Here is a 25,901-nt window from a genome sequence, read left to right as displayed (position 1 = left end):
AAAACTAATATGCCTTTACTTTCTCAAGAAACTAATAGTAACATGCTCCTTCAAAATGACAGGGAAGACCAAGGAAGAGGATAACATGGAATCCAGAAGGCAAGGGATCTAAAACAAGAAACAGCAAAGGGGTCCTCAGAGTGATGGTGAAGGAGACCCCAAGACAAGAGCTCCTTAACAGGCCTGGAGGGCAACAGGTCCAGGGTCCAGACAAGAGCAAGCCATAACACTCATGGAGACATTTAAGAAGATGAAATTAAAAACAACAAAAACAAAAAGATGAAATTCATATATCTGGTGTGTTTATGCTCAGATATGCAGATGATACCACCCTTAGGGCAGAAAGTGAAGAGGAACTAAAAAGCCTCTTGATGAAAGTGAAAGAGGAGAGTGAAAAAGTTGGCTTAAAGCTCAACATTCAGAAAACTAAGATCATGGCATCTGGTCCCATCACTTCACGGGAAATAGATGGGGAAACAGTCGAAACAGTGTCAGACTATTTTTTGGGGCTCCAAAATTACTGCAGATGGTGATTGCAGGCATGGAATTAAAAGACGCTTACTCCTTGGAAGGAAAAGCAGAGATATCACTTTGCCAACAAAGGTCCGTCTAGTCAAGGCTATGGTTTTTCCAGTAGTCATGTATGGATGTGAGAGTTGGATTGTGAAGAAAGCTGAGCACCAAAGAATTAATGCTTTTGGTGCTGGAGAAGACTCTTGAGAGTCCCTTGGACTGCAAGGAGATCCAACCAGTCCATTCTAAAGGATATCAGTCCTGGGTGTTCTTTGGAAGGACTGATGCTAAAGCTGAAATTCCAGTACTTTGGCCACCTCATACAAAGAGCTGACTCATTGGAAAACACTCTGATGCTGGGAGGGATCGGGGGTAGGAGGAGAAGAGGACGACAGAGGATGAGATGGCTGGATGGCATCACTGACTCGATGGACCTGAGTCTGAGTGAACTCCGGGAGTTGGTGATGGACAGGGAGGCCTGGCGTGCTGCGATTCATGGGGTTGCAAAGAGTTGGACAAGACTGAGCGATTGAACTGAACTGAACTGATGTGTTTATATGGAAAGAGGATTGATTCAATTAAGGGAGGTTTGGGGGTCAAATTAGTGAGAAGTATAGAAAATTTAAGCAAATTAAAAAAAACAATTATTAGCATCAGGGAAAAATTAAATGCGGTACTGGAGAAAGGAGTAGTCACAGCATAATACACAGCTTCATCGCAGCGCTGACAAAGTGATGATAAAAACACAGATCATCGGTTCACCACAATTATCCTGGGAGGATGGGAAAAGGAGAAGAGAATGTATGTGTGATTAAGAGTAAAGTATTGAGACAGAACAAAACTCATTTTCATCATGGAAAGTCGATAAATAATGCTTAAAAGGGAAATATTAAGCTATAACCACAGTGCACTATTTGGAAATATCAAGATAAACACCAAATAAATCAGTTAGAAAGAAGTGAAAATAGTTTTCTCTAGGGAGAAGAAAATCGCAGTGTGAGCAATGAAATACTCTTTGTCTTCAGAAACCAGGGAGAACTATGACTCTATGTGAAGTATACATACAACTCTGATAAAAATAAAGACTAAGTTTAAAAAAGATAGTCCAAAGTTTTTTTTTGTTTGTTTTTAAAGACAATGAACAAAGCATTGAAGGAAAAGAAAATTAATATTCTCCATGCATAGCTGAGCCTGAAAAAGATGGTTAATATTTGTAAAGAGACTGAACTCCAGACAAATACAGTTGATAGTTTATATGTCTTTCCCCACCCCTCCGGCTGTCTAGCAACCAAACCTTCTTCCCAACCAGCACCCCACAGCCTTCTTTCCCCTGTGGGAGGCAGTGAGTGCTCTGCACTATAGCAACTAGAAGATTCAGCTTCTCTCCTAGTCACGGTGCAGCTAGGGGCAAGCATATGACCTAAGCTGGGACACCCCGGGCCCTGAAGCTGTCATCACACAAAGATTTGAGGAAAAGAGAGCAGTTCCTCAGGGCAGGGCAGCAGGTTGTGCCAACCTGATGTTCCCTGTAGTGTGTCCCTTTGACTGCCAGTCAGTTCTGAAGCAGCAGAAAGGCTCTGAGAGTCTTTTCCATGGGTTGGGTAGCTTGCAGTGCAGAACTCTGAACAACACAGTTGATGAGCATCATTATGTATGGAATGGTTCTACATTTAACCCTCTGGAGAGACTCTTAAGTTTTGCTGCTATATAAAAAAGGTTAGAAAAGAGAACCAAGGGTTATCCAGTAGTGTGCCCAAATGTGATTGGTACCTAAACCTCCCATGCCCTGGACATGCTTGGGCACTGTCCTCGGACACGCACCCACCACTGCTCTGAAATTGTGTTGGTTGTGCTACTCTCCTCTCAGTGTGAGAAATCCTAACAAATTCTCCTGCAAGCTCATTATATCTCTTGATACAGTTGCTCTGTTGCACCTACGTGGTTTTCTCACCTCTTTCATATTTCTACATTCCACTTTTTAATTTTAGCAACTGAATCTAAAAGCAAGTTAAAAGTATCCACATTTGCTTAGGTATCTTACAAAGTGTAAACGGTGACAGATTTTCTTTTCTTGGGCTCCAAAATCACTGTGGATGGTGACTGCAGCCACGGAATTAAAAGATGTTTGCTCCTTGGAAGGAAAGCTATGACAAACCTAAACAGCGTATTAAAAAGCAGAGACATCACTTTGCCAACAAAGGTCCACAGAGTCAAAGCTATGGTTTTTCCAGTATTCATGTACACGTGTAAGAGTTGGACCACAAAGGAGGCTGAGCATCGATGAAATGATGCTTTCAAATTGTGGTGCTGGAGAAGACTCTTGAGAGTCCCTTGGACAGCAAGGAGATCCAACCTGTCCATCCTAAAGGAGATCAGTCCTGAATATTCATTGGAAGGACTGATGCTGAAACAAAGAGTTGACTCATTGGAAAAGACCCTGATGCTGGTAAAGAATAAGGGCAGGAGGAGAAGAGGATGACAGAGGATGAGATGGTTGGATGGCATCACTGACTCAATGGACATGAGTTTGAGCAAACTCTGGGAGATAGTGAAGGACAGGGAAGCCTGGAGTCCATGGGGGTTGCAAAGAGTCAGACACAAATCTGCGACTGAACAACAACATACATATACTTACCCATTCTAGAGTCTCCGTGTATTAAGAGAAAGCTTCCCCACCTGGAGAAATAAAACAGGCACTACTTCTCTAGCAAGTCCATGCTGAACTCAGATCTGAACAGAACTGCCTTAGACATTTAAGCCCAAGGTTTTCAGAAGACACAGTACTCATTCAACCTGCAGTGAACATGCTTTTCATTCTTTTCCTGCAGATAGTCTCTTATGTACTAATATAGCCACAATGGACACCAGCCTTTCTTAAATAAGAGAACTAAAATTACTTCTAAATTTCCAGGCTCACAATGCAAGTAGGACATTCTAGCAAAACTACTATAAGAAAAGCCTTGGAGAAGGAGTTCTCCTCACAAAGCAACAGATGGATCAGACCTAGTAGCTTCTAGAAAAAGCATTACTGTCCCTGACCCAGGTCAGCAAACAAAAGCCTGGGACCAGGACTTACTCTTCAATCTGTCGGGGGATAAAAAGAAAATAGCCTTAAATTATTCTGTCTGATAGTTAGTGGATAGTGAATTTGTTTCCTCCATTTTATAAGGCAGAGAGGCTCCTAAAAACATATAGCTTAATTCCTTAATATAAGCATCTCTTCTCTTTATAAATAATCAGATTAAGGACTTAATTATCTTTGGGGAAAATATAGTAAAAAAAAAAAAGTATCTTCGGCCACTTCAACAATTAGGCATTTCCTGTATGTACCCTAATCTGAAATATTATTTACTAGTGTCTGTATCATATGTTCATTTCATAATCCTAAACCTGTGACATTTTAGCTTCAATAAATAACATAAAAAGCTTCCCAGGTAGCAGAGAGGCAAAGAATCCACCTGCCAATGCAGGAGACATGGGTTTGATCCCAGGGTCGAGAAGATCCTCTGGAGGAGGAAATGGCAACCCACTCCAGTATTCTTGCCTGGGGAATCCCCTGGACAGAGGAGCCTGGTGGGCCACAGTCCAAGGGGTCGCACAGAGTCAGACAAGACTAAGTGATTGAGCACATACATACACACACACCCACACATACAATACAAAATCAGAGAAATACAAACAGAGCTCCATTCAAAGATACTGGGGTGAAGGTTACTTAGAGACCCTCCAAGTTCTGTGATTTTAGGGGTGAAAAGAAAGCCTCTTAGCTCATGATAGAGATGCAGTCATTTTTTGTTGTTGTTGTTATTAGTCGGACACTAAGTCATGTCCGACTCTTTGCGACCCCATTGACTGTAGCCCACCAGGATCCTCTGTCCATCGGATTCCCCAGGAAAGAATACTGGAGTGGGTTGCCATTTTCTCCTCCAGGGGACTGTCCTGACCCAGGGATCGAACCCACATCTCCTGTGCAGTCATTTGGTGTGCAGTCATTTGGGAACAGCTTTCTAAGTCATAAAAATACAAATCCATGACACCCTATCAGTAAAAAGAAATAAAAATGATTGAGGAAAGTATCTTAAAATAGTAACAATGAGAAAAGCTGGTCCACAAAAGAAGAAGCATATTTGCCTAAAAGTGCTGGAAATGAAAGACAAGCTCTTATGACTGATAATCATCTGGCTGAAAACATTTTTTAACAGCTTTTTGCCAACCAGATTTTTTAAAAGGAAAAAGAATCTGAGTTTTAAGGCTCAAAGTTCAAGTCACTTCCTATCTTGAGAGAAGAGGATTAGGTGGACAAGCTTTAAGGAGGGGGAGCTAGAGGACTATTTATAAACACCACCTTCTGGGTCAGCCAGGTCTTTTCTCATTTAAAAGCTCCCTGGTGATTTATATAAGGAACGCTCCTTTACTAAGGGAAGCCTGTGCTGGGGAAGAGGGGTTGTCCCCGGTACCTCTATATTTGGAACCAGGCACCCAAAAGGACATGCACTCTCACATGTAAAATAAAAGCATCTTAAAAAGAAGCTTCAGAACAAAAGCAATAGTTTGTAAAGTATCAAGCTTTACGAAAGTTAATAGAGGAAATAAACTAAGAGAAACATTATGGAAGAATGAGACATTTGGTTCAACGTGGACAGTTGCATAAGTCCTCTGATGTTTTAAAGAAAGACATGGTCTGGTATGAATTAGATGCAGTCCAGTGTAGGAGCCGGGGACAGTCCTAAGGTACAGAAGGCAGTGGAGGTGCAGAGGTGGTAGTGGAGTGGGAAGGGAGCGTGTGGGGGTTGGAAGAAACCAGTTAGATGAGTGGTTGTGGTGGTGGTTTAGTCGCTAAGTCGTGTCCAACTCCTGTGATCCTGTAGACTGTAGCCTGCCAGGATCCTCTGTCCATGGGATTCTCCAGGCAAGAATACTGGAGATGAACCAGGTACTAGGTAAATTTCTCCTGGAGATGTCAGTTCAGGAACTGAGATACAAAGACTTAAAATACTTCATAACAATCATCTATAGAAGCATTTTGGAAGAGTACATTGAGTCTTGTGGGTCTTCAGTTCAGTTCACTTCAGTTGCTCAGTTGTGTCTGACTCTTTGCGACCCCATGAATCGCAGCATGCTGGGCCTGTCCATCACCAACTCCCGGAGTTCACTGAGACTTGCGTCCATCGAGTCAGTGATGCCATCCAGCCCTTAATTCGTTTTAAATGGAAATAGTAAACATTAATTTTTGATTGATTACTGAATAAGATGAACATTCATTATTATACTATATATATAATATGCATTATATTAACAACGTTAATATGCTGAACAGAACAGAGTCACTGGACATGCCAGTATCTCACTGGCCAGTTAAGGGAGGGAAAAATGAGGGACATTAAGGCAAGGCAAGGGAATAGAGAGGGAATGAGGAAGGCAAAGAGGGGCAAGAGGAAAGAAACACAGAGCACACAAGAACAGGAAAAGGGACTCGAGGGAGAGAGTTAAAGAAGAACTCAGAACCAAGAGACAGGGTGAGGACAGAAGGGAACAGAGAGGAAGAGGTTCGGCAAGTGGAGAGGTCAGATTCTAGTTTTTTCTACTTTAATATTGCACTATAGAGCATTTTGGTTAATGACTTTCACAGAATGGTTTGAAATTGATGGGTGGAGAAGGAAACAGCAATCCAACCATTAAGCCCCTCTGACAGTGTTAATTGGCTGATTCATAGTTTTCTGAAATTTATTATCCAAACTGTGGCTACCAGTGGGGAGAGGGTATGTTTTGAGGGGCAATATAGGAGTACGTGAAGAGGAAGTACAAACTATTAGCTATAAAATAAGCTACAAGGATACACTGAACAACATGGGGAATACAGCCATATTTTATAGTAACTATAAATGGAGTATAGCCTCCCTGGTGGCTCAGATGGTAAAGAATCCGCCTGCAATGCAGGAGACCTGGGTCAGGAAGGTCCCCTGAGGACAGGAATGGCTACCACTCCAGTATTCTTGCCTGGAGAATCCCATGAACATGTGGAATCTTCCCAGACCAGGGATTGAACCCATGTCCCCTGCACTGGCAGGCAGATTCTTAACCACTGGACCACCAGGGAAATTCTGTTGCCATTCTCGCTTCCTCCTCAAACTCATCCTCACAGATGGAAGTGGTTTTTTAGAACTGTAAATCAGATGTCAATCCCCATTTTTTCCTTTGCACTTAGAAAAAAAAAAGTCCTCTGTGTGGTTTCCAGGGTCCCCCAGTTGCTACCTTCTGCTCACAGTGGGCTCCTTCTATGTCTCTGACACAGTCTCTTCTCCCTGCTTTTGTCCTCACTCTGCACACCCTCAGGTCATGGCTTCAGCGCCACCTCCTCAAAGATACCTGGGACCACTCAGTTTCCAGCAGTTTCTAAAATCAGATCTGCCTGATTCCTGGGTCAGGGTTTCTTCTTGCCCCAAGGCCACAGGTGGCCACAGCTGACTTCCCAGAAGCAGAGGATTTGTGGTATTTTCATCTTCCCTGAAAAAAAGGCTAAATACCCCTCCATCTTTGTGTGTTGCTCTCTTGGTCAAAAACCTTCAATGGATCCTCCCAGACTGATGCAGGGCTCCCCATATATCTGATTTCAAACTATCATTCATTCAATAAACGCTTACTGACAACCTTCTGTGTGCCAAAGACTGACACCAAAGTCACATGTGAAAACAATCTAGGCAATGTTGTTTCATAAAAAGTGACAGGTGACCCACTCCAGTATTCTTGCCTGGAAAAGTCCATGGACAGAGGAGTCTGGTGGGCTGCAGTCCATGGGGTTACATGACTGACCATGAGTGCATCAGGGTGGAGGGAGATGAGTTGATAGCAATAAACTGGTGGAACTAAAAAAAAAAAAAAAAAAAGTACCAGGTGGAGGGAAAGAATAGTTCTAAATTCATATTTTTATTAAAATTATGATCTTAAATATGTATGCAAAAATATTTCATCCACATTCCTTTTTAAAATATTTTTTCATTGGAATGATAAGAAATTGCCTTATTCTCAGGGTCACCATATATTTAGGCATTATTCTGATAATTTTGTGGGTTTTCTTTACTTAAAACCAAAAAATTTACTCACTTCTTTAAAGGTAATTCATACTCCAGCTGGATAATCTGCAATGATACTGAGATAATTCTTAATGATATTAACTGCAACCCTGATATCAATCTAAGGATGGAAGATACATAAGATTTCAATTCATAGCAATTCACCAAGAAGGGAATTGGTTTATCAAGTGTTATTCTATTCTAGCCTTTTAAAAAAATAAACTTTAAATTTTAGAATAGTTTTAGATTTATAGAAAAGCTGTAAGATAGTAGAGTTCTCATATACCCAATACCAGTTTCCCTTTTTATAAAAATCTTATGTTTGCTGCAACTTATGAACCCACACTGATACATTACCATTAATTAAAGTCCTGGGTTCAATCCTCAGGTTGGGAAGATTCACTGGAGAAGGGAAAGGCTACCCACTTCAGTATTCTGGAGAATTCCACAGACCGTATAGTCCATGGGATCGCAGAATCAGACACGACTGAGCGACTTTCACTTCACTTTATAGTTTGTTCACATTTCCTTAGTTTTTATGTAATGTCCTTTTTCTGTCCCAGGATCCCATTCAGGAATCCACGTTACATTTAGTTGTCATGTCTCCCGAAGTTCTTTTTTTTTAAACAATTATTTTTATTTATTTATTTTGGTTGTGCCACTATGCAGCATGCAGGATCTTAGTTCCCCATCCAGGGACTGAACTGGTGTCCCCTGCATTGGGAACACCAAGTCTTAACCACTGGACCACCAGGGAAGTCCCCTGAAGCTCTTCTTGGCTGTGAGAATTTCTCAGACCTTCCTTGTTTTTGGTGACCTTGACAGTGTTGAGGAGCACTGGTCAGGTATTTCCTGGATGTCCATCAACTGGGGTTTGTCTGATGTTTTTTCTTATGATTAGACTGGAGTTGTGGGTTTTGAGGAGGAAGACCACTGAAGTAAAGGGCCATTTCCATCATATCATGTCAAGGGTACATAATGTCAACATGACTTATCACTGTTGATGCTGACCTCAATTGCCTGGCTGAGGTAGTACTTGTCAGCCTTCTTCATTGTACACAGTCATTTCCCCTTCTTTCCATATTGTACTCTTGGAAGGAAGTCACTGTATGCAGCATGAATTAAGGGGTGGGGAGTTATACTCCACGTCCCAGTGGGAAGAATAACTAGATGAATTATCTGGAACTCTGCAATGGAGATTTGTCTTTTTTCCTATTTATTTTTAAATCAAATTATTTATTTATATCAGTTCAGTTGGTTTTATTATCAAATAACTGTGCTCTGATACCTAAATTATCTATCCACATGAAAATATTTCAACACTAAGCAATTTGTTTAAAAATATTTAAGATGGGACTTCCTTGGTGGCCAGTGGCTAAGACTCAGCTGTCTCAATGAAGAGGGCCTGTGTTCCATCCCTGATCAAGGAACTAGATCCCACATGCTGCAACTAAGAGTTTGCATGCCTCAACTAAGACTTGGTTCAGCCAAATAAATAATAAAAGTAAGTAAATATTAAAAAAAAAATTTAAGATGTTCACCTCTAAGTCTCAGGGATTCATTTGGATTGTAGAGGGGAAGACAGACATCACAGGGTATATTAGTATACAGTAACAAGGAAAAGCTAAGACAGAGGAAAACAAAATTGGTTTGGAGCAGAACACCTGGATGAAAGTCCAATTTCTACCATATAATAGTTGTGTGATTTTAGATTAAGTCATTTATCCTGCCCGAGTTTTAGTTTGTCAACTACTGATAATACTTTAAGCCTTAAGGTTACTGCAGGATTATATGAAATACTTATAAAAATGGTTTATAAACTGATAAACTTGATACAGGGCTACCCAGAAGGCACCATGATAAAGAATCCACGTGCCAATGTAGGAGACACAAGAGATGTGGGTTCAGTCTCTGGGTTGGGAAGAACCCCTGGAATAGGAAATGATAACCTGCTCCAGTATTCTTGCCTGGAAAATTGCATGGACAGAGGAGCCTGGTGGGCCACAGTCAACGGGGGTTGCAAAGAGTCAGACAAGACTGAGCACACCCACAAACTTGATACAAAAGTATGACATTATTATATCATAATCATTCAAGATTGGAAAAAGAAAAAAAGGAAGCAACTTCTTCTGAGCTATTTCACATTCTCTAATAAAGCACATTATCTTAAACGCTATATAATCTTAACAAGGGAAAAATTACAAGTTTCGTTATATGAATTAATGTTTGACTTTGGTTTATTCACTCAAAACCTTATAACTCCTAGAAAATCTCTTGCTGTCCTTTTTGTTGCTCATATATTAATCAGCATTTCTTTTCCCACCTTCATCTGTTTAAATGTACATATGTGTGCTTAGTTGCTCAGTTGTGTCTCTTTGTGACCCCAAGGACTACAGCCCACCAGGCTCCTCTGTCCATGGAATTTTCCAGGCAAGAATATTGGAGCGGGTTGCCATTTCCTACTCCAGAGGATCTTCCTGATCCAGGGATCGACCCCAGGGATTGTCTCTTGGGTCTCCTGCATTGGCAGGCAGATTCTTTACCACTGTGCTACCTGGGAAGCCCGTTTAAGAGTATAGGTGAGACCTATACTCTTTATTGGAGAAGGAAATGGCAACCCATTCCAGTATTCTTGCCTAGAGAATCCCATGGCCAGAGGAGCCTGGTGGGCTGCTGTCCATAGGGTCGCATAGAGTCGGACACGACTGAAGTGACTTAGCAGCAGCAGCAAACCTTCAGCAAAATACACATATCCTAAATATTAGATAGATAGAGAGCAGAAATTGTATTTAGGGGTTTGAATACTTCAACCTGAAAAAAAAAAAAAACGGCAGGGATGGCTCTCTTAGTTTTTCCATTTGAAATGAAACCTAGCTTTTATTAATAACTCCTTCTGGTTTTCTGTTTGACTCACATTTTACACTGAGAGGGCTTCCCTAGTGGCTCAGACAGTAAAAAATCTGCCTGCAATGCAGGAGACCTGGGTTTGATTCCTGGGTCGGGAAGATCCCCTGGAGACAGGAATGGCAACCCACTCCAGTGTTCTTGCCTGGAAAATTTCATGGACAGAGGAGCCTGGCAGGCTACAGTCTATGGGATCTCAAAGAGTCGAACACACCTGAGCAACTAACACTTTCATTTTTCACTTTGACTTTACACTGACATGTATTAACTAAAATTAAAAATTAGGTGATTTTTTTGAGAAAAGTCACTAGAAAATGATTTTTTCTTCTACTGTACTTGTTAAAGCTAGTTCTCTTGAGGTATTTTTATCTCCTATATATTACTGATACAATAGTCTGCCAACTAATTTCTCTCCTTCAATCTGCAGTCCATTGTTTTCTTAAAGTGTGGTTTGATGATCTTGTTAAAACACTGTTCCCAAGCCCTCATCTCAGTCTTAATCAGAATCTCTTCAGGTGAGGCCTGGCGATGCTCATTTTAAAAGCAATTCTTATGTGCAATAAAGTTGAAGTACCATTTGTCTAGCCTTTACAATCTATGTCTAGAGTTATACTTCTAAAGTACAAGGTGGATCATATCATTACTTCCTCTTCAAAACTTTTCAAAAGATTTTCACTGTTCCTAATTTTTTAGCTTGGTATTTAAAGTTCTTTACAATTCTGCTTCATATCCTTTCTGATCCCTTACTGTACCCCATTCTTATCTAGGCACAGTGAATATACTATGGCCCATACACCTCCAGGGGCTTCCTAGATGGCACTGGTGGTAAAGAACCCGCTTGCCAATACAAGGGACAGAAGAGATGCAGGTTCGATCCCTGGGTCTGGCAGATCCTCTGGAGGAGGGCATGGCAACCCACTTCAGTATTTTTATCTAGAGAACCCTATGGACAGAGAAGCCTGCCAGGCTATGGTCCACAGGGTTGCAAAGAGTCAGACACAAATGAAGCAATCTAGCCTGCATGCACACGCACCTCTGTGCTCTCTGGTCAGCTTGGATACTCGTCTGAAGTCTCTCATGAGAGGAGCCAGAAAGATCAAGAGAGTTGAGCTGCTTTTTGGGAACCCAATCAAGCGTTATGATCACCACAAGGCCACACCAGACAAGCTGACAAAAGGAGATGGGAAGAAACCAGTCTTTAGCTCAGAGGACCCTTGTGGAGGCAATCATGACAGAGAAGCAGAGTAACAAAGACACAGTAATTATCACTGGCAGAGGCTGGCTATAATTGCCCCAGATGCACCAACTGCAGAGCAAAGGCCCCCAGTCATCCCAAGAAAAGCTCCCTAAAATATAACAAGTATGACTAGTCTTTACTTCCATTACTGAGAGAAGGAAACATTCTTTGTGGCTTAAATACTCATTTATGCCATTTTCATATAATGCCATAAATGCTATAGAGCAAAACTTGTCCCAAAGAACGGCAGTTTCTCATCATGTGATGAGACTAAGAAAAAGGCCATAAAGCAGAGCTGCTCAGTATCCTAACCAAAGTTGCACAGCCAAGAGGCAGCAGCCCAGGATTTGGAATGATGGTCAGACTCTGAAGCTTAAAATCCTTCCACTATTCTCACTGCCTCTCCATGACAGGGAGTAGATTTCTTTTCCTTTCCTTCGAAGATTAAAATCCACTCTTCTATTACAATTTTTAAAACTATCATGTTTTTTTCTTAATGGGAGTTCCAAACAACTTATTTTTAAAAAGACCCAGAAAAACTCTTAAGTCTTCAGCACTTCTAGAAACACCAAACTGCTCAAGCCAATGGCAATTCCAGTTTCAGTCAGTGGCTTCTAGATTGCTCAGGAAACTGACTCACAGGTAGAACAGAGCTTTTAATTCTTTCAACCATTAATTCAGGTCTCCCTTACTTTTGCTCATTCGTCCACATCCTGAGTTTTACTGTTTTTGGATGATGCAATTAAGGATGACTATTAGGCAATGGAAGAACAAATACAAGTTTTTAACTATGGATGAAAAGAAATATTTTGTATTCAGGGGAGAGAATGAGTCAAGAAATGTGGGGTATAAATGTACTTATTTACCAAACAGAGAGTCACAGGTGCAGAAAACAAACTTATGGTTAACAAGGGGGAAAAGAGATGGGGTGGAGGGATAAATCGGGAGACCCAGATTGACACACACACACTGCTATATATAAAATACACAACTAGTAAGGACCTATTGTATAGCACAGGGAACTCTATCCTCAGTACTCTGTAATGGCCTACATGAGAAGAGCATCTAAAAAAGAGTGGAGAGGGAGTTCCCTCGTTGCCTAGTGGTTAGGATTCCAGGCTTTCACGGCTGTGGCCCAGGTTCAATTCCTGATTGGGGAACCGAGATCCCAAAAGCTGTGCGGTGTGGCAAAAAAAAAAAAAAAAAACTAAAATAAAAAAATGAAAAGGAGTGGATATATGAATATGTATAACTGATTCATTTTGCTGTACAGCAGAAACTAATACAACATTGCAAATCAACTATACTCCACTTAAAAAAAAAAAGTTCCACTCAGTAAACTTTAAATATGCCAATATTATCTATTTCACTTTTAGAAATTGTTGGTTCTTTTTTATTCTCGACTCACGTAAGAGATTTACAAATTAAAGATTATTTCCCCTTTTAAAAAAAAAGAAAGAAATGTTAAGTAAGGGACACTTACTTTGAGGCTATCAGCCCACTGTGGCTCCCTTTGCTTGGCAAAGCAATAAAGCTACCCTTTTCTACTTTACCCCATTCCCCAAAAAAATGTTGAGTAAGGAGAAATAAAGATGTTTATGTAAAACAAGCCATGATTCACACTTACTGGGTAAACACTAGAAACATTCCCTTTAAAGTCAGAAGTAAGGCAGAGACATCTTCTAGCACCACTATTATTTACTTTATTCTGGAGGTACTAGACAACACAATTATAAGAGAAAGAAATAGGAAATATAAAAATTGGAAAAGAGAAAATAAAATAATCATTAAGTGCCAGTGATATGGTTATATATCTGGGAAACTGAAAAGGATCAAAAGAAAAGTTACTGTAAACAACAAACAATAAAAGTAAGGCTGCTTGACTCAGGCTCTATCAGAAAAAAACTCTAAATGCTACTGAGGGACACAAAAGAAATATTAAATAAATGGAAAAGCATACCCTAATTTTGGATGGAAAAAATTAATGCCATAGATTCATCTGTAAATTTAATGCAATTCAAATAAATGTAAACTATAGGATTTTAAAAAAACCCAAAAACTGATCTCAAAATTCATATGGAAAGTATGAGAATCATCAGGAAAATCCTGAAGAGTAACAAGAAATATATCCTTACAGATATTAAAACTTATAAAGTTATAACAACTAAAATAGTGTTGAATATGACTAGACAGACCGGTGGAAGAGAAAAAATCACATGGAATTCAGTACATATTAAAATTCTTAAAGAGAATTTTTAAGGAGATGGGAAAATTCTTAAAGAGATGGGAATACCGGACCACCTGATCTGCCTCCTGAGAAATCTGTATGCAGGTCAAGAAGCAACAATTAGACTGGACATGGAACAACAGACTGGTTCCAAATTGGGAAAGGAGTATGTCAAGGTTGTATGCTAAGTCACTTCAGTCGTGTCCGACTCTGGGCAACCCCATAGACGGCAGCCCACCAGGCATATTGTCACCCTGTTTATTTAACTTATATGCAGAGTACATCATGAGAAATGCTGGGCTGGATGAATCACAAGCTGGAATCAAGACTGCCGGGAGAAATATCAATAACCTCAGATATGCAGATGACATCACACTTAGGGCAGAAAGTGAAGAACTAAAGAATCTCTTGGTAAAAATGAAAGAGGAGAGTGAAAAAGCTGGCTTAAAACTCAACATTCAGAAAACTAAGATCATGGCATCCGGTCCCATCACTTCATGGCAAATAGATGGGGAGACAATGGAAACAGAGACAGACTTTATTTTTGGGGGCTCCAAAATCACTGCAGATGGTGACTGCAGCCATGATATTAAAAGATGCTTGCTCCTTGGAAGAAAAGCTATGACAAACCTAGACAGCATATTAAAAAGCAGAGACATTACTTTGCCAACAAAGGTTCATTTAGTCAAAGATATGGTTTTTCCAGTAGTCATGTATGGATGTGAGAGCTGGACTATAAAGAAAGCTGAGCACCAAAGAATTGATGCTTTTGAACTGTGGAGTTGGAGAAGACTCTTGAGAGTTCCTTGGACTGCAAAGAGATCCAACCAGGCCATCCTAAAGGAAATCAGTTTAGAATATTCATTGGAAGGACTGATGTTGAAGCTGAAACTCCAATACTTTGGCCACCTGATACGAAGAGCTGACTCATTTGAAAAGACCCTGATGCTGGGAAAGACTGAAGGCAGGAGGAAAAGGGGACAACAAAGGATGAGATGGTTGGATGGCATCACTGACTTGATGGACATGAGTTTGCACAAACTCCAAGAGTTGGTGATGGACAGAGAAGCCTGGCATGTTGTAGTCCATGGGGTCACAAAGAGTCAGACATGACTGAGCAACTGAACTCAACTGAACATATTAATAGAAACATTTAAAATCAGTGGCAAAAAAGGATGGGACTATTGAATAAATAGTGTTAGGACAAAAGGGTGGTCATATAGAAAAATTAAATCTCTACTTCAACTCCTTCTATTAAAATGTACTTCAGACAGATCAAAGTTAAAAAAGAAAGGAAGGAAGGAGAAAAATACAAAGGGAAATATGGGGATCGTTTTTATAATGTAGGATTGGGAAAGGTGTAATATGATGAAAAATCCAGAAGCCTTTACAGAAGTCTCTTCCTTCTCTGACCAAAACTGCAAACTGCCAGAAATCCTCATTTTTTCTGTCATTGTCTTACTCCTCCCATTTAGATCTTTTAGAGGCTATTTCTTTTAATACGTAATGTATTCCTCCATCTGATTTTTTTAAAGAAAACATAGTTCAGCTTTTAAACTGCAAAAGTTTTAGTTTTCACTGTATAACCTTTTATACTATTTGAAAACTTTTTAATCTGTATATTACTTAAAAACAAAAGCACAAATAACTTCAATAAGAATCACTTCCTAATTCTTCACCAAAGAAGAGGCCTAATTTTTCATATCCTAGGTCACCTGAATTTCTTTCTCTGGAAGCTTTTCTTGGTAGTGAAGACTTGGCCCTGGCTCCCTCACTGCTCTACTATATGGTAACTTCTGCGGATGGAGAGGATATTCCAGGAAGATCTATTGAATTTGATCAGATTAACCTTTGCAGCAGGTTCTGCCCCGGTCAGTTCTGGAGTCATTGGCTTTATAAAGGCAGTGGTGTGCAGGCTTCTTTAAAAAGAGGGGCAGAATAACTGCGTCACATGTTTGTATCTCCTGGCTAAGATAGATACTATAATCCAACGTCTCTGAACAAATCAAGATTTAAAAATGAGCCTCTGCTTGCCAAATGGCTCTCCTGAGTGTCTATTTTTGTCTTCCTCTGTCTGATTTTCTAGTACTTGCTCATTATTCCTTTTATTCTGAACACTCACAAGCTTTTAGTAGCTGTTTTGTGTACTAGTTACTGTTTCCCTAATTTGGTTTATGGACTTACTGAGGGCAGAGGTATTCCCACTCATTGAGTTGATAGCAAAAAACAGGGAAATCTTGGGCTATCCTGGCTTTTGCATCACATCAATCAGTAACTTTCCAGTGTGCCAAAAGTAATTAGCAAAAAAAAAAAAAAAAAATTGGGGGGTGGGGTGGGGTAATAGGGCTAAGTAGAATGAACAAGAATTTGCTTCCAAATTATTAAGTCTAGGGTACTCTGTATAAGGACAGTCAACATTAATTTTCATAGAGTATGTTTTCTTAGAAAGGATTTTTCTTTTAGGATAATGCTTGAATTAAGGCAAAAAAGGGACTAATTTCTTAATTAGTATTTTATTTTTATTCTACTTTGTAAAGTACTTTTTTTTCATGACACTTATTCTTCCCTAGTGGCTCAGGTGCAATGCAGTATTCTGGCCTGGAGAATTCCATCTGAGTGACTTTCACTTCACTATTAACAAGTATCTTAAAGTTATTGTACAATTCTTGTTTACTAAGGACTTGGTTCTCATTTCCAGTCTTCCTAAAAGTAATCAATTTCTAGACATAATCCTTTTCTTCCATTTTAATTATAGTTAAGAATTATAAACTTTTGAAAATGTAGTCTCTTGCAGATGCTACCAAAATCAAAACAGGGGCACATTCCTAAACTATACCAGAGAAAACAAAAATCACTAGCTCTGTTAGCTTGAAATTTGACCGAAGAGAAAGGGATCATTTTTAAATGGACTATTTCATTATAAATAGAAGAGTATTCTTTATATTTTCATACTATTTTTAGAGATTTGCTAGTTTGTAAAAATAAACGTCTGCCTGCTGGTCATTTGAACGCACACATTTAACTGGAATGAGGTACCATATTTAAGATCCTGTGATATTCCTTCATATAACAGGAGAGAGAGATTGAGAGAGAAAAGAGGGAGAGAAGAGAGACAGAGATATAGACAGATATGGAGAGGGGGAGGGAAAGAGAGGAGGGGAGGGAGGGAAGGGGGGGAGAAGGGGGAAAGAAAAATGAGAGAGGGAGTGAGAGAGGGGGAGAGTGCCCCTGCTTTTTTATGCAGGTGATTTTCATGTTAGCAGTTTAGAACAGCTGTGTGAAAATGAAGTGTGGCTTTTGTTTGGGTTTGGGGTTTTTTTTTTTTTTGGTAAATTACATGGTTTAAATCACTCTGCAGGAATTTACTGTTTTAAAAGTACCAAATAAGTTATCTCATAAATGGAGAAAATTTTCTGTAAATTAATGTTTAAAGCCCTGATTTGAGATTAACTAGGCATGGGGTCGCTAAGAGTCAGACACGACTGAGCAACTTCACTTTCACTTTTTATTTTCATGCACTGGAGAAGGAAATGGCAACCCACTCCAGTGTTCTTGCCTGGAGAATCCCAGGGACGGGGGAGCCTGGTGGGCTGCCGTCTATGGGGTCGCACAGAGTCAGACACGACTGAAGTGATTTAGCAGCAGCAGCAGCAAATCTCTAAAAGCGAATTTTGTTTACTGTGATTTCTTCAGGCAGGGCACATCCATGGTAAGTCTTCATTGTGATAGGAAAAAATGCCAGTCATGTTAGTTAACAACTTCTGAAGATTATACCCTAGCTAGATATAATCATATTTCAGATCTGAACCCCCTAAAAAGCAGAACTTAATTTGTCACACCACTGTAATATATCTTTCCCTACCACACAAGGCCTCTCTCTTAGAAAAAGATATCTTTGCTGTCTTCATAAAGTGACATTTTTTTCTCTTTTTTTCCCTAAGCCTAAGAACTTGAAGTGCATCATTATCACATCAATGGCACCATATAATAAGCATAGCTAGGCTTCCCTGGTGGCTCAGGTGGTAAAGAATCTGTCTGCAGTGTGGGAAACCTGGGTTCTGTCCCTGGGTTGGGAAGATCCCCTGGAGAAGGGAATGGCAACCCACTCCAGTATTCTGGCCTGGAGAATCCCAGGGACAGAGGAGCCTGGTGGGCTACAGTTCATGGTGCAAAGAATCATACATGACTAAGTGACTAATACTTTCATTTTCTTTCAATATTACCTCAAGCAAGTGCCAAGACCAAATTATCTGCATGAGAAACAACGTCCAGGGCAGCATTAAGTTTACTCAACCAAGGTAACCTGAAATTCTCAGCTGTATTAGCGTTTGCTGGCAGAGGTGGCTGCTGTCAATTCGCCCCTGTCACATTATTTTGCTTTGTCTCAGTCAGAAGCCACAAGGGAGGGCAACAGGGTTTGCTTCTAACTTGTAACAACAGCAGAGGTTATGGATTCCCTCTGCTGCCTTGATGAACCTGACTCCGGGCTCCTCGCCTGGAAACAGGGTAAAGCTGGAGACAGATGTATTGTTACCAAACAGGACAAGAAATCTGCTATTCTATGAAATGTTTGGTTGGCTACTTGGGGAACATGGAAAAGTCTGTCAGAGGAAGGGAAAAAAGGAAATTGTATGGAGCTGGCTTTGACCAGAATGTCTGCCACCTTCGTTGATATCCTTGGTTTTTTTACTCCACTTCTTATTTTTTTTAATACACATTGTAGAGTCTGACTGTAAATAAGATAGCTGAAAAGCAACTACTTCCATGACTGTTTTGCATGGTTATTCACCAAGTGGACTCTCAGGGTAATCCTAGAAGGTATGTGACCCCGGAAAAACAGTAGTTAATGGTACTGTACCAATGTCCCTTTCCTGGTTTTGATAATGTAGTATAGCTATGTAAGATGTTATCACTGAGGGACACTGGATGAAAGGTACATGAGAACTCACTTTCTATTTTCACAACTTATTGGCCTAAAATTATTCCAAAATGGAATTTGAAAATAAAAAAAACCAGACACCCATATGTATATTACACTAGTACTAGTTTCTAAAACATTTAAGACTCAGCATGCTCAGTCGTGTCTGACTCTTTGCAACCCCATGGACTGTAGTCCACCAGGTTCCTCTGTCCATGGGATTTCCCAGGCAATAATACTGGAGTGGGTTGCCATTTCCTCCTCCAGCAGACCTTCTCAACCTCATCCAGCAGACCTTCTCAACTTCCTCCAGCAGACCTTCTCAACTTCCTCCAGCAGACCTTCTCAACAGGATCAAACCCAGGTCTCCTGTATTGCAGGCAAATTTACTATCTGAGCCACCAGGGAAGCCCTGCTTCATTCTACACCATATGCTAAATTCCAAATCATTGAAGAAAAATAGTTGATTATCTCATATTGTTTACTATAACAATGTATCTCTATTACTTAATTTAAGAAGTATCTCAAAAGTCAAACCATAGAACTCTTTATACCTCAAAATCATCAAACAAAGTTAAGTCAAATGAAAAACTAGAAAAATATGACAGGCAAAGGGACAATGTCTTTACCACAGAAGGAGCACTTACATGAGAAAAAGACAAAATGGCTCAAAAGAACAGTAAGCAAAAACATGCAGGAGATGCAAGTTTTCACCTGTCACACTCCCCCAGCCCAGCCTGGCCCTCACAGGAGAAAGAGCTGCCTCCCTGGGACCCGGAGGGAGAGGTGCCTCCTTGAGGGAGGATCAGGTTTCAGGGAAGGGGAGGGCTCCAGGAAGTGCTCCTGGAGGGAGGAGACTGTGTTTAGGGCAGAAAAGGGTTTTCTGATGGGGTGGTGTTGGGGAGAATCAGGTGGAGTAAGAGGCAAGAGGGTGAGACCACCAGAATGGACTGGTGCCTGGAGGAGCCTGCGCTTTGCGAGGGTACAGGAAGTTTATGGAGTCATTTATAGCCTGTTCTCAAGGTTTCCAACTTTCGACAAAATTATTTTGGTACTAAACTTGCCCAAAGGGCTTTGTTTCTTTGGGCATTGACCTTCCTGACCTCTCGACCTTCCTTTCCAGTCAGTCACCAAGTTCTGCTATTTTCTTCCATTAAAATGCAGTTTCACCTTTTTTTCCCCTCTATCCAATCTTCACACTACTGCCAGACTATTGTTTCTAAAATATCACTTCGATCTTGTCTCCTTCCTGCTCATAAACCTCTCAATGCTTTCTGCTGTCACTAGGTCAAGCATAGACACACCAGGAGGAGTCTCAGGTTCACTTCAAAAACACCTGCTCCAGCCAAACTGGTTCCATCACAGACCTGTCCCTGTATGTGCCACCATCCCTCCAAAACCTTTTTTATGTTTTTCCTAAGTCTGATTTCACACTCGAAAGACCCCTTCCTTTTTACTTCTCCATGATCTAGCATTTTTTCCTATTCAGTTTCATCCTCTCTTCTCCCACGAGTATACAATGTGCTTAAAGCACAAGAGTGGAGTCTCACAGCCCCGGTGATAATCATGGCACCATTATTTAATAGTTTGGTGACCCTGGGGTCACTTTCTTTATGTTTGCATGCTAAGTTGCTTCAGTCATGTCCAACTCTTTGCGACCCCATGGACTGTAGCCCACCAGTATTCTCTGTCCATGGGATTCTCCAGGCAAGAATACTGGTGTGGGCTGCCATTTCCTTCTCCAGGGGATCTTCCTGACCCAGGGACTGAACCCAGGTCTCCCTCATTGCAGACAGATTTTTTACCGTCAGAGCCACCAGGGAAGCGGTTTCCTTAAGGCTTAGTTTGCCTCAACTCCAAAATGTAATAAATATTTGTATGATTTTTGTGAAGATTCAATGAGAACTGATGTATGTAAAACTAACACAGTGCCTGGAGCACAGGAGATCAGTAGTAATGCCTGGAAGCTCACTAGATAGTACTCATTATTACTGTCCAAAATACATTTATTTTCTCTGAGTATAAAGTTTTTCTTACGATTTGGTGCTTGTGTGCACTGCTATTTTCTCTCTTACATTTAGATTTTTTATACTCATTAACACTGGACGTAAAGCCCTGTGTTAGGTGCTTTACGTACACAAAACTACATGGGTTAGGTACTGTTACTTCCATCACTTCACTTTCTGGATGGGAAAAAGTTTGGAGATATTAAAAACCAAACCTAATATTAAACAGCTGGAAGGAAGAAGCAGGTGATTTTCTTTTGATTGATCTATTTTTAAGGTTGAAAACTGTCTACGATTTCCATCAATGATCTCTGGACAGTCCTAATGAGTCAGGTCTGGTCTTCCCTCACTGGGAGATTCCTCCCAGGGAGAACTGAGCACCATCACCAGATCTGGCTTCTGCTTCGCTCCCCAAACAGCCAGAGCCTGCACTTTCCTCCAGCAACTGCTCTGACCCTTTGACTTTAAGAAAGAAAGCACACTAGAAGCCCCATGTTTTGTTATAAGAAAGGAAGATCATTTCTGGTGTGAGAAATCATGCCATAAGGCATCAGAACAAAAACCAGGTTTCCATCAATGAGAAGCACCCTGTCTTTCTGAGGAGAAAGAGAGGCTCTTAATAGAAAGAACCAAGCCTTCTGAGAACAGAAGAGGCCAATCTTTCCCAAAGGCAACATTTAAAAGAGTGTGAGTCTTAAAGAGTCAGAAAGACAAAACCCTAAAGGACAAAAGAAGGACAGACCCCACAACTGTGTATTATTTATTCTGATCTATTACATGAGAGTGCCAGTACATACAACTAGATTTGTTTGGTAAGAACTGTACGAACATAAAAATGAACCACTGTATTAACTGACATGGTAATTATGTTTACAAACTGATTGCCAGTAGAATCATCACACATTAGGCCTCTTCAGGAGCCTACAGTTTCCAGACCATGAGAAAGCACTGCCTCTGAGTGAAACCTGCAAAATTTTATCTTGCTAACTCTCAAACTGTTTTGCCTGATAAAGGTTAAAGAACTTCTTTAAAACAAGCAAACAAAAGAAACCAACAGCCATAAAACAAAACAAGTTCATCTACTTAAGAAATAAACATGTCTCCCCCGCTCTACTGTTTCTTAACTACCAAGGGTACTTTAGAGGTCAGAAGGAGTAGATATACATTCCTATCAGTAGGGGAGCTGCCCACCGCCAGCCTCTGGACAGATACCCTGGGCATGGATTCTCTAAGGCTCAGTGTTGGTAACTTCCTGAGTTGGGAGACTGAGATTGGTGGATGACCAACAGGAGTTTTAAGTTTTCTCCCTTCATTCACCCACTTATCAAATTCTGCTCAGAGGGTCTTTACTTGTGGAAAGAGGGCAAAGAACTTTTTTCTTTACAATGCTTCTCTCCTACATGTTGGAAGATAATTATGAGGACTGGAAGGATTAAGATGGTGATATTTCCCAAACTGCTCTACAAATTCAACTTAATAAAATCCCAGCTGGCTATTTTTTGGCTGAAATTGACAAAATGATCCTAAAATTCATATGGAAATCAAGGGACTCAGAGAATTCAAACAACCTTGAGAGAGAAAACAAAGTTGGCCAAATCACACTTCCTGATTTCAAAACTTGCTATGAAGCTACAGTAATCAGATGGTGTGGTACTGGCATAAGGACAGACATATAGATCAGTGGAAGAACTGAGAGTCCATAAATAAACCTCACATTTATGGTCACTTGATGTCTGACAAGGCTGCCAAGACAATTCAATGGGAGAAAGAATAGATTTTTTTAACAGATGGTGCTGGGACAATGGGCTATCTACATGCAAAAAAATAAAGCTGGACCCCCAACATTCATAGCATACATAAAAATTAACTTAAAGTGGATCATAGGTCCACACGTAAGAGCTAAAATTACAAAACTCTTAGGAGCAATACAGGAATAACTCTTTGTGACCTTGGGTTAGTTAAAATCCTTCTTAGATATGACAGACTAGAAAAACACGATGACAAAAGAAAAAAAAGAAATAAACTGGATTTCATCAAAGTTAAAAACTCCTATGCTCCAAAGAACACCATTAAGAAAATGGAAAAACAACCCACATAGTGGGAGAAAATATTTGCAGATCACGGATCTGAGGGGCAAATTGTATCCAGAATATATAAAGAACTCTTACAACTCAATAAGACAAATAACCCAATTGAAAAATGGGCAAGAATCTGAATAGACAGTTCTCCAAAGAAGATACAGAAATGGTCAAAAGCACATTAAAAGATGCTCAACATCATTAGTCACCAGGGAAATGCAGATTAAAACCACACTGAGATATTACTTTACACCCTCTAGGATGACTATTAGTAGGAAGACATGTGTTCAAAACCATGTAGAGAAACTAGAACCCTCATACACTGCTGGTGGAAATGTCAAATGCTGCAACTTTTGAAGGAGTCTGGCAGTTCCTCAGAGGGTCAAACAGAGTTACCTTATAGCCCAGCTATTCTGCTCCTAGGTATATGTCCAAGAGAAATGAAAACATAATGTTCACACAAAACTTGTACATGAATGTTGATAGCAATATTAGTCTTAATAACTAAAAAAAAAAGTGAAGACAACCCAAATGTTCATCAACTGATGAATGGATAAATAAATTGTGGTACATCCACACTATGGACTATTATCTGGAATTGAAATGGAATTAGACACTAATATATGCTATAGCATGGATGAACCTTGAAAACATTAAGTGAAAGAAATCAGTCACAAAAGCCCCCAAAATCCTTGATTCCATTTATATGAAATATCCAGAATAGTGAAATCTATAGAAGCAGAAGGTAGATTAGTGGTTTCCTACAGTTAGGATGGGAGAAGGCAATGGCACCCCACTCCAGTACTCTTGCCTAGAAAATCCCATGGACGGAGGAGCCTGGTAGGCTGCAGTCAGTCCATGGGGTCGCTAGGAGTCTGACACGACTGAGCAACTTCACTTTCACTTTTCACTTTCAAGCATTGGAGAAGGAAATGGCAACCCACCAGAGTTCTTGCCTGGAGAATCCCAGGGATGGGGGAGCCTGGTGGGCTGCTGTCTCTGGGGTCGCACAGAGTCGGACACGACTGAAGCGACTTAGCAGCAGCAGCAGCAGCAGCACAGCTAGGATGGGAGGGTAGAGGAAATGAAGAATGACTGCTAGAGGAAACAGGGTTTCTTTTAAAAAGGTGATGAAATGTTCCCAAAGTGACTGTTGATGGCTGCATAACATTGTGAATAGAATAAAACCCACTGAACTGTACATTATAAATGGGTGAATTGTATCTCAATAAAGCTGTTAAATGTGTATTTTAAAAATAATTACAGGTAAATAAATTTATATTTAAAAAATTACCACACTAGAAAAATAAATAATTACAGGGATATCAAGAAAAAGGCTTCAAAATTAATGAAAAGGTCAGGAAATGTTTCAAAAACAAAAATCTACAAAAGAATCAGAAAAACACTTGGTAAGTATGCGAAAAGGAAAGCTGTAGGACTAGAAAGAAAGTAAAAACATCCTTGGTCTGGATCTATTCTGAAAAACAAATTTTTAAAAAACACACTGTGGCGGGGGAGGGATAAACTGGAAGTTTGGGATAACATATGAAAAGTAAAAGTGTTAGTGGCTCAGTCGAGTCTGACTCTTTGAGACCCCAGGGACCGCAGCCGTCTGAGCCACATTATATAGTGGTGTGTTCATGTTAATCCTTGGGCTTCCCTGGTGGCTCAGATGGTAAAGAATCTGCCTGCAACACAGGAGACTCCAGTTTGATCCCTGGCGGGAAGATATTCGGAGGAGAGCATGGCAACCCACTCCAGTATTCTTGCCTGGGAAATTATCCATATGATTATATGGACAGAGGAGCCTGGCAGGCTAAAGTCCATCGGGTCGAAAAGAGTCGGGCACAACTGAGCGACTAACACTTTATTTCATATATAAAAAAGATAAACAAAGACCTACTGTATAGCACAGGGAATTATATTCAATATCTGGTAATAACCTATAATGAGAAAGAATCTGAAAAAGAATATCTATCTCTGAATATCTCTTGCAAAGAGTCAGACATGACTGAGTGACTGAACTGAACTGATCTCTGAACAACTTAGCTATACACCTGAAATTAATACAGCTTTGCAAATCAACTATATTTCAATTTAAAAAACACATTATATGTCAATTCTATCTCAATAAAACTAGAAAAAATTTAGAAAACACAAGAGGGAGAGTGTAACACAAACTGTTCCCCCCCCGCCTTTATTTTTCTTTTGCAGTTTTATTTGATATTAATAAATGACAAAAAAGGTCTGGTCTGCACACGGACTCTTTAGATATAGGAAGAGCTTACTACTACTACTACTAAGTCGCTTCAGTCGTGTCTGACTCTGTGCGACCCCATAGATGGCAGCCCACCAGGCTCTGCCGTCCCTGGGATTCTCCAGGCAAGAACACTGGAGTCGGTTGCCATTTCCTTTTCCAATGCATGAACATGAAAAGTCAAAGTGAAGTCACTCAGTCGTCTCCGACTTAGCGACCCCATGGACTGTAGCCCATCAGGCTCCTCCGTCCATGGGATTTTCCAGGCAAGAGTACTGGAGTGGGGTGCCATTGCTTTCTCCAAGGAAGAGCTTAGTAGTAGTTATTTCTCATGCCAAACACACCTTCCACCCTAATATTTTCTAAATCATTGTTCTAATAATAATAAAAAGATACAGAATTAGGCTATCAGATTTACTAAGGCCATCAATGAAATCCATCATACATTTGCATAGAACCTTGAAGTTTATAAATAACTTTTACACATTTTATCTCAGCTGATCCTCTCCAAGCAGGTATCACCCCCATTTTAAAGATGAAGAAATAGCCTCAGAAACATTAACAGACATTTAAAGCCTCACACCTAGTGAGAGGCATAGACAGATTAGAACCCAGGCCACTTTCTAAATTTATAAAGAAACTGCTCTTTTGTATACAATATTCTTGTAATAAATATAATTTTTTTTTGTTG

General features: G+C 40.2%; 1 protein-coding gene across 1 annotated transcript in view; it reads right to left on the bottom strand.

Annotated features, from left to right (window-relative positions):
• Positions 1-25,901, bottom strand: part of PDE6D (phosphodiesterase 6D) — a 54,898-nt gene that overhangs the window by 7,456 nt on the left and 21,541 nt on the right. The gene's annotated exons all lie outside the window — the stretch shown is intronic.

This window comes from Oryx dammah, unplaced genomic scaffold, assembly GCF_014754425.2.
Source record: "Oryx dammah isolate SB20612 unplaced genomic scaffold, SCBI_Odam_1.1 HiC_scaffold_27, whole genome shotgun sequence".
Taxonomy (NCBI): domain Eukaryota; kingdom Metazoa; phylum Chordata; class Mammalia; order Artiodactyla; family Bovidae; genus Oryx; species Oryx dammah.
This window is presented reverse-complemented; position numbering and strand designations above follow the sequence as displayed.